This window comes from Polyodon spathula, chromosome 4 (genome assembly GCF_017654505.1).
Source record: "Polyodon spathula isolate WHYD16114869_AA chromosome 4, ASM1765450v1, whole genome shotgun sequence".
NCBI classification, from domain to species: domain Eukaryota; kingdom Metazoa; phylum Chordata; class Actinopteri; order Acipenseriformes; family Polyodontidae; genus Polyodon; species Polyodon spathula.
In genome coordinates this window covers 53,789,884-53,801,387 of record NC_054537.1, presented here as the reverse complement: position 1 = coordinate 53,801,387, position 11,504 = coordinate 53,789,884, and positions in this window count along the sequence as shown.

The following is an 11,504-nucleotide window of genomic DNA, read 5'->3' as shown; positions in this document are numbered from 1 at the left end:
GCTGTTTCACGATGTATTCGTGTGACAGCGTTACACAGTCAGGACTGTAGTGTGGATTTTCAAGTGCATGTAAACCAAACCAATGAAATTGCAAGCTAAAGATTAAAGGTATGAGCCTTCACATGTAAAGTTTATGTGTAGATTCTCCTGGAGTCACAGGAGGCTTTTCCCTGGACAAATTGAAGACCTGTGTATTCATAACTCAAAAAGATAAATCCAAACTTTACAAAAACAGAATAAGTTATTAAAGCTGGTGGATTTCACAGTGAATATACCGGTGTAGGGTTATGTTGTACCCTGATGATTTATCATAATGTTCTCCTACCATGCATCCTGTGCAAATCCTAAGAGCTTCACTAATAATTGCACACACTTCAGCTTAGTAAATACAATGTAAAGGTGCTCCCAGTGTGTCTACCAGTTCTTACAAAAATGTAAGCTTTTAGCATTAATATGAGCTTATTCTGACACACCGTAATTGCTGTACATTGAATCTTTATTCTTGGTAATTGGTCCATGGAGATATTAATTTACCTTTAAGTAGATGTGAATTAAGGTAATTAAATCTCCAGAGAAACACCTCATTGGCCTGGCTAACAACTTTACTGAAGTTAAGGAGTGAACATACAGTTGGAGTACAGATTCCATGAAGTCATTTGATTTATTTTCCATATGTTGCTGGTAAATACTGTTGTTTTTTTACTATGTATTTTTTTTAAAAAATGATGTGGCTTTTAATTTATTAAAATGGTTCAACAATATATTTAAAAATATCTTAAACCATAACACTAATCCCAATGTGCAGAACCCTAAACACTGGACACAAGTGCTGCGAGCGAATAATTTAGAAGTCACTGCAGTGAATTGGGAGTATCCACACCAGCAGCGAGCGACGCGAGCAATATCACTTTGAGAAAATTTTGCGTCACTAAAATAGAACCTGTTTCTATTTTTTTTTTCATCACATGACTGGAATGAAACTGACCAATCAGAAGCAAGAAGCTATTATCATATGGTCTTCCGCATCTCTTAACTTCTTAATACAAGCCCACCATTTTCCTGGTACCCACAATAACACTGCAGATGCTCTCACCTATAGGTATCCATGTTCTGTCAGCTGAACCCTACCCTCAGTAACCTCTTTCAGTCTGCTGAAAACTACATGTCTGCAGCCCTTGCCCCTTTTCAATACTTTCTTATTCTACAGCATTCTTAACTTTCTGCGCTCATAAACATATCCACCCTATTCCCTTCAATCAAGACCTCCTTGCTTTGTCCTTATTTCAGGTCCCAGGCAGCATGAAGTCCGGCTCCGCTGGTCTGCTACTAGAGTCAGGGCCTCGCCAGCTCCTTTGTCCTAAGTCTGGTTCTTTCTAGCCAGCACCCTGTCCTACTAACTGCTCCTTTCTGCTTCTTCTGCCCTATCGTAACACCCCCAAGCTCACGCCCTGTGAATAAGCAAAAATAAACCGGAGCATACATGCAGTCTACATATCCAAAATTTAAATGAAAAATGTGCACTTTGCAGGCTTTTAAAAATGACACAGAAAAGATCCCGCATTTACACAACTTGAACATGTGACCTAATTTTAAGCTATGGCTTTTTTTTTTTTTTTGGTTTGTTTGTTTGTTTTTATGATAAATAACATTTTGTTCCCTATTTTGTTCTGTGCCACAAATCTGCAACAAGAAGGTCTTTACATACGCATAAAGGGAAGTTTAGTGCAGATTCACCAAACAAACAAAAATATTATCGAGGTCCTACTATTCTATACGTTGTAAAACAAAGCCAGCAATATGTTTGTATTCTGTGACACTCCCCAACATTACCAAGCTCATACATAGTTTTGAAGATTATGAGCTGTATTTATAAAGCATTTTCTGTCAAGTTCACCAGACTATTTTAAAAATAAAAAGTATAAATAAAAATAAATAATAATACAAGGTAAGTGGTAACCTGCGCATAATAACACAGATTGTAATAATATTAATAATGAAGATGGTGATTATGTAGTGCTTAATAACAACAACAATGTAATAATAATAATAATAATAATAATAATAATAATAATAATAATAATAATAATAATAATAAATGTCAACCTTTAGGTGTAATTCGGTTGATGCTGTAGAGGGCACTCCCTCACGGAGCTTCCAAGTTTTATAGCTGTATTCGGCTTCCCTAGCCTCCCTGGCATCATTCAGCGGGGGCGGGATTAGTCACTCAAACTACTTCTGGGTGGGGGTGGGGGTCAGTTCACTTGTCAATCTGTTTCTTCGTTATTTATACACTCAGCAATGCTTCAACCCTCCGTCTGTGTTTGTTTTTGTTTTGTAGCAAACGCGCAGACCCCGTCATTCCTGCTTCAACTTAAAATCTTTGCTTAATATTTAAAACCTCGCTCCTTTTTCTGTTGGTCATTTCACTGTACAGCGCTGCCAAGATATTATCAACTATTTTCCTACTTGCTCAGGTGATTCTTCCCATCATTCAGCTCTGCCCAGCTGCAGGTGCTCCAACGTTAATCTTTCCTGCTCCATCCAGTCTCCAGCCCAGCTACAGCATCATTCAAAGCGTAGCTTCATTACTCAAATTGGTCTGCTTTTTCATCAGAAAGACTCGATCCAACGACACTGCTGAATTACAACTCTGTTCCACTGGGCCTCACACACCATGGTTACCACGGCTACGCTTCATTGAGTTCTACTGCGAGTGGTAAGTTGCTATTGGCGACCAGGCAGATTCGACAGGCACTCTGAGCCTGTGCCTCAGTACTGCAGTCTTCTGGCTCCTTATGCTGCGCTTTTGCAAAGTGAGAGCGTGTTAAACTTGCCAAATTGTGACATCTAAATACTGCAGGCTCCTCTTGTAGACCTATGTTAACTTATTTGTATACATCACTAACCATTCTAAAGAAAATATTTTATACACAAAGATTCTAATTGCAATAACGATATACCCTGCTTCACTGAAGCCAATACTTTCAATTTCAATCTAACCTCTAGATGGCAGCATAACACCACAAGCTATACATAATTTAAACTGGTTTACTATCATTGCAAATCCCGCACACTCCAATATTTCTATCAATTCCTGCAGTTCGTTGTCACTCTGAGGGATTCTCAGTCCCCTCCTGCCTCAACCTTTTTGCTACATATATTAACTTGAATTCTTCAAATCCAAACCCCTCCCCTTGAGGACCTGGTCATGAAGCCAAGCTTATCAGCTTTCTAAGATGCTAAGAATCCACCATCACATTAATTTCCAGCTTCCCTGCTTCAGACCATTCCTGCAACCTTCCTGTTCCCGGATTTGCTCTTGCTCATTTATCCCAACTTCATCAAGGCGCTTAATACAACTTCCAAAGTCCATTTCATTCAATTTGAGCTACCAGTCACATTCAGAAACTATATCCTATGATTTTAAACATTTCAGTCAAAGCTTCCTCCTACACTGCAATAGACAATACCCTCATAGACTGCTCCTGATCAAATCAATACGTTTTAAAGCAGCCTCAGAGCAACGCATTCCCATCCTCTCAGGTTCTGCAGCGACATCAGATCTAGGCATTCTTCATCTCTGCCCAAAGGCAGCCCCATCTCTGACATTATCTAAAAAAAAAAAAAGCCTTAACTCTCAAATACCAATTTCCACCACATTCAGCAGCTCTGCTCTCTACAGCAGCCACTGCACACTACTGACAGCATTTCATCGTTTACTCCCTCAGATCTCTGCCCGTTCAGCAGATCTCGCCTCTACTGTTAATATCTCCTCACTACAGCAAATCTCGGCTCCTTCTTCAGATCTGCTCACTATTGCAGCATGTGAAAGTTGCTTTAGTTTACTGTTTAAATCTCCAACTACCCGCTTCCAGAGCTTCCAGCTTTCCTTTAGCAATTTAGTCATATTTCCACTCATCTTCTCAGATATTACAAGAATTAGTACATGGTGAGAGACATGGTACGAGACTGGAAATCTGTCTCGATTTTGAGTTAAGGAGTTCCACTATTAGGTGAATGACTGGAGTTGTGAAACCCAAATCTCTGAATGTGAGTTCACCTTTACCATTCCAAGCAGACATGATAGTAGCAAACAGCTGATCGATCCCATATTCACTAACTCCTAGGATGGTCAGCATCTTATCTATCTGTCTTTGTTTCCAGAATCAGGCGCAAAAAACCGCTGACCTTCCTCAGCAGTTGATTTCATATATTCGTTCAGCTCCAGCTGCCACCTCAGCCCTCACCAAACTTTGCAACACCGACATCTGCTATTCAATTACATACAGCACTGTCCAACCTTCTGCAATCTGCTCACCATTACATGGCTACAGCTTTAGCCCAAGTGGCCAAACCATCGTACACCACAGGATGGAAAACATTTACAACTTTCTGCACTCAAAAACCGACTACATCCCATTCCGATTTAATGAGCATTGGATTCTAGCCTCCATCACCCATGCAAGGGATTCTCTTCTCTTAGCCCTCCCTACCATTAAAGCCTACATCTCCAGAATTCAGTATTTCTACCGCCTCAACTCCGTCCCTTCCCCAATAGTTCTTTCCATCCCATCAGTTTGCGTGACACCTAGAGAGATGCTCTAGAGCCCCCCCTGCTGCTCCTTCCCGGCTCCCTATATCAATAGATATCCTTCATTCTTTAATCTTTACCCTCAGAAAAGGCTGCTCCTGTCTATTCAATGAGCTGACCTTGGAAGTTATATGTTTAACTGCTCTTGTGAAGCACTTTCTCTGCAGGACTCCTGAAGGAACAAAGTCCTCCCTGTGAACTTACTATGACAGCACCAGATGATTTACAGGGGGCAGAAAAAAAAAATCAGGACATCAAAGAGAATACAACTGATAGTCTTGGAGTGTAAAGCCCTATCAACCATGAGGTCTTCTGAACCTTACTGTGCACCCAGAAACTGGACTTTGGCCCGCTGTAGTAATTTTACTACAGGATACTACACCTTGCAGTAAAAAAAAAATTAACCATGCCCAGTGTTAAAAGTGGTGGAGGTTGTGTGGTGGTCCACAAGTTTCAGCCTAGTCCCAGAAGCAGACCCCAACCCGTAGCAAGCTTCCGCTTTCCGCTTTCAATCAACTTCCACTAAAGTCCTCACTCACCGGCCTCCTTCAGTCAGCGTGCAACTTTATTTAAAAAAATTTTTTTTTTTTTAAAACCTTAGCCCCTTTCACTTGCTCTTCTTATTTTATCATCTGGTCTTCCTTCACTACATTCTGAGCTCAGAATTAGATCTCTCCAGCTTCGTAAGGGTCAGTAGGTTCAATTCTCAAAAATTGACTCTTCTCTGTACTAGTTCTGCGCTAATCAAATACCTCACCTCCAGGATTTCCTGTCTTCCTACTTTTTATTGACTCCTCAAGAACAATCATTACGAGACATTGGTTTTTCTCCCACCTCAACACCCTCCTGACTCGGACTGGGGTCTCCTCAAGTCTCTACTCCTCTCATTCTTTCCGGATAGGAGCAGCCACATCCGCAGCACGAGCAGGAGTCAATCAGCACCTGATAAAAAACATGGGGCGCTGGTCCTCTTCAGCAGTCGAGTTGTACATCAGATCCTCCCCTTCAGACATTGCAGGAGCTCAAAAGTCCTTTGTTAGTATGCCCGAAGTGGGGGCGCCCTCTCTCCCAGGTCAATTAGAGGTTTCCTCCCAATGGGGGGGTTCCTCTCCATAGCACAGATGGCCTCCAATCCATAGCCCATCATACTAACCTCTCCCTGTATTTTCTGTTCTTTACAGCTTTCTCTTATTTATGAGTGTGGCTCAGCTGTCTCTTCCCTATCTTCACAGTGCAGTGCTGCAGAGAGCCGGGGGGGTCCTTTTTTGGGGGGGGGGAGTGAGCCTCCTGCCCAAGTCACTGCCGTCCCTGGCTGTTCCTCGCCGGCTAGAGGGGACCCCCTCATGCGCTAGCCTCACCAAGGCCACAACCTTGCTATCCCATCTCGATAGTTTCTTTTCAGGTCCGAGTACCTTTCTGCCCCTTCTGGCTGGCTGAGACCCCACCTGTCGAGCCGGGGCCCTTGGCGGGGGGTTCTCTATTTTCGTCTCTCCAACACAGACCAGAGACGCTTTATTCTAACTCTCCACGCCGCCCAGCTGTCAGCCACGCTGCCTGAGGATGCTGCACCGAGTAGTGTCAGATCTATCCCTTTGTCTTTTATGTCTCTCATCGAGAATGGCTTTTATGTTTGTCTTCTCATTCTCCTTCTACGACCAGCAGCTAAGAGACGCCACCTGGCTAACAACCTGGACTGAGAGCTTTGTCTGTATTTGTTCTGTCTCTAATTCTCAATAGCCGCTCAGCGCTGCGTATGCAGCATGACCTGGTGAGACGTGAGAGTTCAGAGTGTTTTACGTCGTATGTCTTGTCCAGCTGTTTTCTTCTCAAGCTGTCCAGTTTTATGTCTCTAATTCCTTGTTACACAAGCACCCCCGTTCCTCAAATCAAACCCCTTTTATATTACTCTACTCAAGCCCTTGTAATTAACCAGTGAATAATAATAATAATGTTGCACTTTAAAAAGTTAAAATACAAAAAGGATTAAAGGAATGTGTAAAAAAAATACAATTCTATATATAAATGTATAACAATATAACAATAAAATTATTTTGTTGAAAATATCAGTTCAACTATACTACTTTTGCCCAGCTGTCTGCTGTTTGTCAACTGTTTATTTTTAACTAGCCTGCATGTTAAACCATCAAACTATCTTTTTTTTTTTTTTTTTAATGCATATTTCAGTGGGTGTTCATTGTGCGGATGTCAGTAGATGACATAATTTGACATCTGGTAGCCAACGTGTTGTTGCTAATCGTGCTGTCTGTTCAGTTTTCATTGTGTTCATAAAGTTCAATGTCACCATCCATTTGTTTCATTTTTACAACTTGTCATTAAAACCATAGAGTAGCTCCTATTGCCTCTGATTGCAAACACTTAGATTTTTGTTTTGATTCACACTGACAGCGTTCATAGAATGTGTACAAAAACAGAGATTTCCTTTGTAAAGTTCACCACAAGGGGGCCACCTATGACCATAAAAACTGTTCATTCCTGATAAAAATGTTATTGCCTTACCCTAATAGTACATCTAATAGTAAATCATATAATGTAATAACAAAATATAGTGTGCCCACTTTATATGTAATTTTGATTTTTAAAAAATTATTATTTCCCATTTTTTCATAACATTACTGTGAACCAAATGGACGATGCAAAGATCACGCGTGATCTGCTAATCATAATGCAAATAACCACTAAAACTACTGCTGCCACCTTGTTAGCAGAGGCGAACAACATTTTATCATTATGCAATGAAGCCGTGAACAGCCTTGTCAACGCTATATAAAATAAATAAATCCATTATTTAAACAAACAAAATGTACTAAATCTGTGATAAGTGATGTATAATTTTATAATAAAGTTAATGTTAATTAATTACATTAAACTGACTGTTGATAGTCCACACAAATGTAAATATAGCACGTTGAAAATGTGTGCTGTGCTGCAAGGTTTGGAGAAGGCGTTTCTCTAAAAGCTGAGTATGACATCAAGAAGACAGCAGCCAAGAGCAGCCGGCGCAGCAAGCTCTGGGTAACGGAACACAGCATTGAAACATGTATTCTGTGTCATTGACCGTTTCCTTCAAAACCATTATCAAAATACAGTATCAGTTCACAAAAATATCTTCCTCAGACAACACAGTGATGTTTTGTCACAGCTGCATATAAATTCTTAAAACTTCTGAGTTTGCAGGCCTTAGGGAACTAATGACAGCAATTGAATGAAGCTGTTAGTTAGGATATTGTTTGCATCCAAATAACATTTTAATCTGCTGCTAACCAACACTTCCAATATTTTTGCCAAAATTGACATAGTCAGCTGTGTCCAAAACGTTTTGTGATGATGACGTTTGATCTATAACAACCAATGCGCTTAAATTTCACAGTAATTGCTTGGAAGCCTTTATAGTTGCTTTACAATGCAGTTGCCGGAGGTCTGGGGGGGGTAAACAAGACCTGTTTTGTAATGGGACAGCACATTTCTGGTATGTCCAATAGGAATGCATGGGCGGGGTCATGTATTTATTTCCAGTTTTTTGGATCGTTTCCAAGTCGTGTCTGGTGTGGATTGACATTCGACGACTTCACTCATGTCCAGTGTGGATGCAGCTTACCGCCTTGTGACAGAGATCGAATGATTCTTGGTGTTAGATCTCCTTCTCAACCTGTGAGGGCACTATGTAAAAGGAACGTAGTACCCTTAACTAAATGGCAGGACAATTTATTCCTTGGTGTAGGTGTAAGTCTGTAATTTAGGATGGGGGCTGAGCTACGGCACCCAAGTTCAATGACTTGGACTGGAGACGGCGTGGCATCCGAGGATTGGAGGAATGGATGCGCTCGTTAACCTAGGGGTCATGAGTGAGGGTATAAATAGGGGGCGTAGTGAAAGTGATCTTTTCCTTTGCATGTGGTTAGCAACAACCTAGAAGGAGTCCCCGTTATTTGTGAAAGAAACCGTGAGTGTTTGTTAGTTTGTCTTGTAACACTGTTTGTTTGTATTGTCTGTTTCAAGATTACTAATACAATCCGGAGCTGCAGTCACAGGCCAGCATCAAACCCGGATATCACCACTGACTTTTCACTGAGGAACAGTCTTTGCACCATGAGCACTTAATTCACGCGCTGCAGGAACTGTGTCTGTGTTTTGTTTTCGGGTCAAACCTGTGGGATTTACAAACAGAAGTGATACATGCCGCTGTACCACTTCCATCATTATTATTGTTTACAGGTTTTGCCATAACGCTCTGGACATTATAAATCATTTAATAAATACCCTTGCAGCTGTAAATCATTGTCTGTGTGATTCATTCACTCTGCACTGCACTCGCCACTTTGCCACACCCCTTAACACCAACCTTGACACACTTTTGTTCTCTCATACTTTACTGCAGAACACCCCTGTCCACTCCATTTTCATCCTTCACCACAGCACAAGACAACTCCAGCACCACAGTACAAAACATCAGTACCATGGTACTGTCATAAATACCATGGAACAGCATGTAGCATGAAGGAAAACGACGTGGCAGCCGCAGATTGGAGAGGCGGTTGCACTCATTTACCAAGGGGTCGTGTGACGGCAAAAAAAAGGGGACGGAGAATTGCAATCTGTTCCTTCGCTTTGGTTTGTGTTTTGAAGCGAGAAGGACTGTGAGAGACCCTGTATAGAGAGACCAGTATTATGGGTGTTTTGTTTGTCTGTGTGTAATTTGTCTTGTTTGTAAATTACTAGATGGCTAACACGATTCCAGAGCTGTTGCCAAGGGCCAGCACTAACCTGGAACAGCACTGCACTACTGTCACAAAATAAACTGTATCACCCACCACGAGCACTACTGCATGCACCCAGGACTGGTGACTGTGTTGTTATTATTGTGGGGCAGAAATGTATTGTTTATTCTTTGGGACTGCAATTTCATTATTGTCTACCCTGTGCAGTAAACATTGTTGTGTATTGCCAGGGTTTATTGTTTTAGTCGCCAGACCTGGATATAAAATAAAACCCCTTTCCAAACAGGATTACAAACATCTCTGTCTGTTTCATTCACACACTGCACCACGTCTGCACCTGCATCCACTCAGCCACTTTGCCACACAGGTGAACAATAATTTTATAACACATAAGGCATACATTTTATTATTAACCATGGGCACCATGAGTAACATTTAACTGCAGTACATGTATTTACATCCTTTAAGGAAAAAAAAAAACCCTCATTGTATTTTTAACACTGGCAAACAAAAACAAAAAGTATGGTAATGTTTTTTGTTAAAAGCTGAAAAGGCGAGTCACATTCTGATCCTTAATAAAAGGAGGAATGTGTTTATGTCCTGTTTAAAGTTGTGATGGCCCATTACACCTATGCTGTATAAAAGCGGTGAACTGGGCAGCAGACCTCCTCTCCATGAACGGTCCGCATCCATCAGAGTGGCGACTCCACTCTCAGATAGTGGAGCACATTTGGGAACGGTTCGCCTTGGCAGAGACGACACATTGCCCCCTGTGGTACTCCCTCCACTGCTTAGGTGGTCCACTCGGCGTAGACGCCCTAGTGCACGAATGGCACAAAGCATTTTTGTACACTTTCCCGCCTATACTGCTGCTCCCAGCCTTTCTCGAAAAGGTCAGTTTAGAGAAAGCATTAGTTCTCCTAGTGGCCCAGGAGATTCTGGTTTTCGACCCTGTGCCAGCTGTTGCACGGCCAGCCCTAGGAGATTCAACTTCGCATGGATCTCCTCAGTCAGGTGAAAGACTCTCTTTCGCACCCAGAACCAGGTAGGTTCTGGCTATGGGTCTGGCCCTTGAAAGGGACTGCTGGTTAGCCCTAGGGCTATCAGATGCGGTTGTGGGTACGTTGCAGAATGCTAGGGCAGACTCCACTAGGTCCTTCTACAGGTATAAATGGAGGTATTTCCAAGCTTGGTGTCTGCCTGGAAGCAATGACCCAATATCTTGCCCTATGCAAGTCATCATTCAGTTTCTGCAATAACTTGTTGATGTTGGTAGGTCATCTTCCATTTTCAAGGTATATTTACCTGCTCTCTCTGCTTGCCATGACCCCGTAGATTCAATGTCTCCGGGCGCGCATTTTTGGCTACCCATTTTCTTAAAGGCGCTCTGCGATTGTGTCTGTGCACAGCTCCTGCATGCATAGTTGGGGGGATGGCAGCAGGGTGTCTGCGCACCAACCCTGCTTTCCTCCCCATGGTGATTACAGCCTTCCACGTTAGTCAGTCTGTGGAACTTAAGTCCTTCCATCCACTTCCATTTGCTTCAACAGAGGATGAGAGATTGAATTTCCTCTGCCCAGTGCGGGCACTGAAATGCTACGTGCACAGGACAAGAGCTCTGCATCAATCTGACCAGCTCTTCATCTGCCACAGGACACGGACCCTTGGACAGCCCCTCAATAAGCAGCGTCTGTCACATTGGATTGTGGACACAGTCTCGACTGCGTATAATAATGGTGGCTTGCCCCCACCTGGTAGGGTAGCCGCATTTTGACATTAATTTTGATGTCAGTGCATTTATCTGTATATTTGCTGTTTAAAAAATAATAAGAATCTGTACACATGATTTAGAACATATTTCCGTGCACATTCCGCGAAATACGATACTTATGACACTGCCATGAATTTTAAAGAAAATTGCCGTGATTTTCACAGGGCCTTAGTTATAGTAGAAGGTTACGTCACAAACTGAATTTTCACTGCTGAAGTCTTGTAAGCATAAGGAGGTGATTTACCCACCCTTTAAAACCATACATTTTTAGACGTGCACTTTCTACGGCGCGAGGAATATGCCTGGTATGTGTATGCCACGTCATAAGTCAGTGGAGAGAGAATCTGGAGTTTCTAAACTGCATGGAAAGCAGGCCCTTAGTAAAACATGACATAATGTCACACAG